Raw genomic sequence first — 7,151 nt, forward strand, 5'->3', positions numbered from 1 at the left:
TTAAATCTGCTTTCGATTTCTTTACGAAGAAACACCATCATTGAAGGCTCATAAAACCACGCGATAAAATGCAGCATCCTTCAAAAGTAACTCCATCTAAAATTTTCTTCGTTTATGAACTTTTTGAACTATTGTTGAACGATTGTCGATATAAATTTTATTTGTCACATCTAGGAGATGCTAGTACAAAAAGTTCACATAAAATTTCAGGTATTAATAAATAGATTTTTCTATTTATCGTATAGAACCCATATTACATAATGTATATATCGTGTAGATTTATAGTATTACATAAAGTATTGCATAAACTATTATTCACATTACATACTGTCTTTTATTTCAAAAAACAGCCTGCAGGAATAAAAAAATTTAAATTGCTTTGATGCTTAACTAGTTGTAGACTCAAGCGGACAGCAAACTGTAACTGAATGGTTCGGTATCATTCCGTCTCACCTAAGTTATTACAATTTTTATAGACTGTCATTATTAAAACGTTGCAATTTTAAAGTTTCACAATACAACTTCGTGCGAGTGATTTTAGAACAACGGTCATAAAGCACGTTGGCTGGAAGAAAACTAGCAGCTATAAGCGAAGAAGAAAAAAAAACAGGAACCCACCAACACCAACCAACATTTCATCAAGATTTACTATGCATTTTAGTACAGTTCACCTATTATATTTAGACGCACATATTTCTTTTTAAAATATTGAATACTTTTTTCCATGTAAAATTTAAAATGATTTTCAAATAATTTGAGATATTGATTTTTTTTTTTTTTTATTGATTTGCGAATCCTGTTTAATTAGAAACAAGATGATGTAAGGTTTTATCAAAATTCGTCACATTTTATATAGTAATATGTGTTAAGAAAAAAATGTAGCATTTCTTCAAAACCAGCAATTCACTTAAGATGCGTTATTTTAATTAACAATTTTCTCAAATAGTTATTAAATTTTTGATTTTTATTACAAAATTATAATTGAGTTGTATTTAAATGACACTATCAAAGCTTTTACTTTTCAAAAAAAACAGATTTAAAGATTGTAATTCGAGTTTGTAAATCTTGATTAATTAACTAATTAAACTGTAAAAACGGGGGAAAAAAAAGTAAAGTGGAAAGTTGTTGGTTCTCTAAAAACGTGTTAAACAGGATTGCAAAAAAACTGATTTATCAGAGAAATGCAGGAGAATAACAAAGATATAGTATGAGGTTATAAACACTGTAGGGGAGGACCTTAATGAATGGGACGATTATTGAATGGGACAAACTCAGATTCTTATACAAGCATCGATGTAAGGATATTCAAATTCCTGTAACAAAGAGTGATAGAAACAAGAACTCAACTGACCGACTCATCCATCCTATTGCTCTCTGACCGTAATGGCAATAGATGTTTTCGAATGTAAAAAGTAATTTTTAAAAATGATTTTTTTTTTCTGATTTTGCAGCAATTTTTTAAGTTATGAAAAATAAAATTCCAAGCTTAAATAGATAGCAGTCTCTATTACTACAGCGAGTAAAATATTCAAACTTAATTAATGGTGTTTTTGGTGTGACTAATCATTTTTGTATAAATGATGCGCATATTGAATGGGACAAAGTACTACCTATTGAATGAATTTAATAAAGTATTATTTACAGCTCAGCAGAGGTGTAAATAATACCCATTATCCCCATGGGTAATGGGTATTATTTACACACTTTTATACTTCAATATTTTACTTAAATAAAAATAACTAAATATAATATTCTAAAATGAGAAAGTTCTACTTTGATTGAAATTCAATTAGAGTTAAAATGTTTAAAGTTAAAAATATTTTTTGTGTGGTCTTTATGTATATAAAACTATATAACTAATTTGAAAAATGATTGAATTAAATACGTTTATTTTTAATTCTTTTATGTTTGTCCCATTCAATGAGACATACTTAATGAATGGGACAAATGTCATGCTCCAATAAAACTCTCTTTTTACCAATAGCCAAATAAAAAGCATTTTGCAAAAACTGTCCCATTCATTGAGGTTTTCCCCTAACTGATTGAAAAAGGCCTGGCAGGCCCCGCAAGTTGAGCTACCGGGACGTCAACTGCATAAATAAACAATACAAGTTAGTCCTGAGTTTGGCTAGTTTGGTAGAGTTGTTCAACAAGAAATTACTACTGGTAGTGCACGTGTAGAAAGATAAAAAAAGTAGTTGATGAAACAAAAAATTGGATTGTATACAGTACTTAGAGACCCCTTTATCAATAACAGATAGATCAATAACAGATAGATCAAGATGACGTAAGTGTAGTAAAGATAGATTGCATCGGTCAAAAATTACTTTCAGTGACGAGCTGAGTTTTGAAGTGTTAAACCGTAAAACACAAACAGTTGTCAAACGGCTGAAAGATGAGAAGTTTTTTACACATTTTTGTGTACCAAGGATCCAAGAAGGAAGATCTGTTAGAATCTGAGGATGGATTTCCTCACGGTACCGGATGTTGCAACATTTACACGGCTCAAATCAAGGAATTCACATTCAACGCGGTTTATGCATGAAATTTGTCGAACCTATGCCTAAACGCGTCAGAGCATGTGACTACTAGGAAATGCCGGTTCTGACGCATTGTTACTTTTCCATATATAAGCGCGTTAACTTTTATACATGTTTTTTGGTGACTTTCGAAATTAGACATTTTTGTTTATTTTTAAAACTTCACCGCAAAGTATTATCAATGTCTTGAAAGTCGTTTCCATCATCCAATTTTTTTAAGACGTAAAGACACAAGCGACCACAGTAAGAAGTGTCACCAAATTGAACCCTTTCGCTGTTGTAAAAGACTGGACTTTTTAAATAGTTGACAAGTTCGACAAGAGGGGGCTGGGCATAAGAGTCGAAACTATATTTTTTATCACCGTTTTTATACCAGCATACCCAATGAAATCCGTTAGTGTTTGAATCCCCAGTATTAACAATTCCGCATTCTTTTCTACTTGTTTTTTTCGGCATATCATCTCTGACAAAAACGCCTCTATAGTTTTTTATTTTTAACTTTTTTACCGATTTCAGCAATTGAAAATTGGTTAAAGCCTCGTTAGGCAATTCAATTCCTTCGACATTGATCATTTTACATTGTTTTTTAATTTGTAAGCTGATGCATTAAAAAGTGGAGGTGAAATTATTGTGGTGGTGGTAATCTGTAATGACCGTGAGCCAGCGTGCTGATTCCATCGTCTTGTGAAATAATTCTTTTATCATCGTCGGCGCTGAGTGCGACTTAGTTGATTTCTTCTGTGTAAATATCGTGAAGATGAGATCGGATGACATTTATGGTTGCAAACTTTTCTTTTCTATTCAATAAGCATTCTTTGTAATCTTTGTGTTCTATTTTATTTTTGACGACATTTTTCTTGACCCCTTTGCATTTTTTGTGCTCTTCTTCTTTATGGATCTTGTAAGAGTAGAGTTTTGGTCGAAGTCCAACAAATTCTTTAATTGGTTTTCCTCCGGTTTCGTCTTAGAACATTCCGATGACCTTTTTGTTGACGCCAACTTTGAAACCGACGTTTTTAATGGCAGGGGGTTCTACATCCTCGGCAATGTCTTTGTGAAAATCTTCTGTTTCAAATTCGTAAACGAGTGAGCCTGTATCTGTCATGAGAAGTTTTGCGCGGTTATTATATTTTGGTTTGATGTAATCGTAATGAAATTCAAACATTAAAGTTTTGCTTTTATTCAGGATGCACATTCCTAAATAAATGGGCTTGTTGTAAAAGAGTTTTGTTCTTTTCATGTGAACGGCGATCAAGTTTTCATCAAAATGGTATGTCGTTCATAATTAGGCTTTCTAGACAATTTATTGGCTTCTTTTTTTGCTGTGACCAGTCTGACGTCTACATGATTTTGAATATTTTCCATTGTTTTTCCAAAGACTGAATTGTTCATGAGTTTGAAAAATTCCTTTTCAAAGTTGTTAGTGGCATCTGTTCTTAATTGGGTGTTGCGGTCAATGTTTTTTTTCATCCAAGGGCTTTCTTCAAATGTGATACCTCGATGTATTTTTGTAATGACCATTCCTAACCGTTCATAGAGTTTTAGGTTTTCATGATAAACGATGTATTTCTTTTTATGGTTTAAATTTGGAACGAGCTTTTCTACTTTGTTGAGGACCATTTTGTCAGTGGCTAGAGGCTAATCGTTGTGATTGTCGTGAAGATTTTCAGGGTAATCTAAATCAACTTCAAGAATGCATGGCATGGATTTCCAATTTAAAAGTTCGTCTTCAGTCATCCATTTGAAAACTTTAGTAGGAAGAGTTTTGCTCATAGCCCATCCGTATAAATTGTTAGCGTCTAAGTACTGGATGAATTTAGACACTTTGGTGGGATCATACGAATCACCCATGTATTTATTATTTGAAGTTCCATGTCGGTTTGAAATCATGCTGATTCCACCGCGTATTCCTTTTTGAAACATGAGCAGCATGTCAGGATCGCTCAGAAGCTCCAATTTTACTTCAGTCATTTTTAAACAAGCGTCTCAAGCCAGTCCGGGAGAAGTGTAATACCAGTGCATACATCTCTGAAATTTTCATAGACATCTGCCAGCATCAGCACATCAGAGACGTTGTAAAGATCGTGGTAATCTCTGAACGTTTCGCAGCCAAATTCGTTCCAAACCTCTTGGCCGTGTGCATAGTCTTCAGGGCTTATTCCATCATCGATAAGTTTGGAGAAGAACGCTTCTTTAGGAGGTAATTTTGTTTCGGAAAACTTTTCAATCGAGTTCATCCATTCATAAGGGTAAACTCCTTTTCTTCGCAATAAATCAAACTGCTTTTCAGAGTAATATTCAGCGACGTTTTTGCATTGGTCGTTGGTCAGATTTTTAGATAGATTGTCTAAACTGGAAGCCATGAATTTGAAGCTGTCGATGAATCGTAATTCCATTTTCAGTTTACCATTTTCTTCATACTCTTTTACTTTGATTTTTTTTGAGAAGCTGATATATTTTTCTTCGTTGTTGGGGATGCATTTTAATTTTCCACCGGTTAATTTTTTATAAATTGTCATAACCAGACAAATTATGGAAAATGATGGGTATGAATTTTAGAATTTTATAATCCAAGTTGCATTTTTTATGAGCAGCTCCTCGATACTCTCCAGTTAAATGACTGTGATTACTCACATTTTCTAGATCTTCTTCGCAAATGTGACATTTTGTCGCAGCTTTAAAATCCTTTTCATTTTCAGGGGTTATAACCATCTTTTTTTAAAATCAAGCCCTTTGAAAATCTTTTAAAGGTCTTTTTCAAGCATGTTTACAAACATTCGTGCAACATCGTCATTGTCGCTTTCTGCTGTGTACGTGACGGGTCCTTTAGGACCTTTGATAAAATAGCAGAAGGAGCTTGGAGCGTGCTTTTGGTATTACTTGGTGTAAGACTTTTCATTATCATATTTAACATCTGCATTAATGGGCTTGATGAAACTTTCAAAGTCGGCATGCACCACAAACGGAATTCTCATTGAACTGTTTTTATTGGTAAACTGAATGGTTGTACCTTTTTTAGGAAGTTCGATTCGGACCGAGATGTTATCATAACAGTAAGGTTGATGTTTGTGAAGATCCTCTTCCTTGTCGTAAGCTTGTAGACAATTTTTACAAAAATATTTTTTATGTTGACGTGCTGATACTGAAGAAAAGGCAAATCGGCTAAAACTTTTAACGAGGCAATAATGGTTAGTGTCTTCGTTTGAAATGAGCAGTAAATTGATTTTTTTACAATTTTCGTTTTAATTTTCTGATATTCGTAAAGGATAAGGTTTTTTGTTTTCATATACAAACACGTTGATGCTAATATTTTTATTTTTTTCCTCAAACTTGTCAACTTTATTGAGCTTGACAGGAAAATCAATTCCTCCCCATTCCAACTCTTCCGATTTTTCAATGAGCTCATTATCAATTCTTTCGTTATTTCTACTCTTTGGATACAATACCCTGGTGACGCACCATTTAAAGCATTGATTGTCTTCGTTTTTCATATTGACAATTGCCTTTTTGTTTTTCAGTTCAGGAGGAAGCTCGATCCATGACGAACCGCCGAGGGGGTTGTAATCAATAAAGTTAATGTCCATTCTTAAAATTTTAGACACTCTGCAATTGGAGCCCATTTTATTGTATTTGGTTATGTTTTCCAGTACTTTTTTCTTCCATTACACCATTTAGCTCTCTTAAATCTGTAGCCTCTAGTATAATTTCAGAGTTGGATGAAAAAGAGACAGTTCGAATGGTTTCTTTACCAATCATGATGCTTATACATTTCATTTCACACGTTAAAACAATTCGCACTTTTGTATTTTTGTTTTCTCCGATTGTTTTTGTTGCTGACTCTCTTGTCAAGTTAAAAAAGGCAGAAGCGTCTTGATAATTTCTTTCAGGAGTATAAGAAAATTGTCTAGCAACGTGTTCAATCGCATGATCAGTCAATTTAAACTTTATTTGTGGTTTGCTGATTACAATTGATTTAGGAGGCTTTATTTGTGATTTGCTGATTACAATGTCTTTGAGTGACTCTATTCTTTTTTCGACTCCATTTCTTACATCGCTCACTGTTTTCATTACCACCTTTGGAACGTAAGGATCAATGGCTGTAAGCACGCGGCTAAAACCATTAGTAACCGCATTTCCGATAGCGGTTGTAAACTTTGAAAACAAGCCAGGAGCAGTCACAGGAGTTGAATCGTCAACAGGCTCGTCAAGGATGTGGTTCGAAGCAATGACAAGTCTTTGAACAGCAGGATTTTGTAAGTGAGCTGGTTTTGGAGCAAGAGGAGGCTTTAACACGTCAGACCTCACAACAGGTCTTGGTGGAATAATGATCGGTCTCAGAGCAATGATTGGTCTTGCATCAGTCGTTGGCCTTCGACGTGTTACAGGTTGAGTACCAATAACAGGCCTTGTGTTTTTTACGGCTTCAACGAGCTCTTCCCTTGTCATTCTTGTATAACCTTTTATCGCCCGGTCTTTGGCTTCACTTCGCAATGTTTTTAGCAATTTAACTTTTTTATCTTTCGATGCTTTATTACTCATTTTTTATTACGGAAAGATTTTTATTTAAGTCATTTTCAATTTTCCGCTCTTTGGGGAATTTTTTCGATGCTT

The sequence above is a fragment of the Hydra viridissima genome, unplaced genomic scaffold (genome assembly GCF_058129835.1).
Source record: "Hydra viridissima isolate aposymbiotic clone 2 unplaced genomic scaffold, HvirCarnegie_v1 scaffold_6, whole genome shotgun sequence".
In the NCBI taxonomy this organism is placed as follows: Eukaryota; Metazoa; Cnidaria; class Hydrozoa; order Anthoathecata; family Hydridae; genus Hydra; species Hydra viridissima.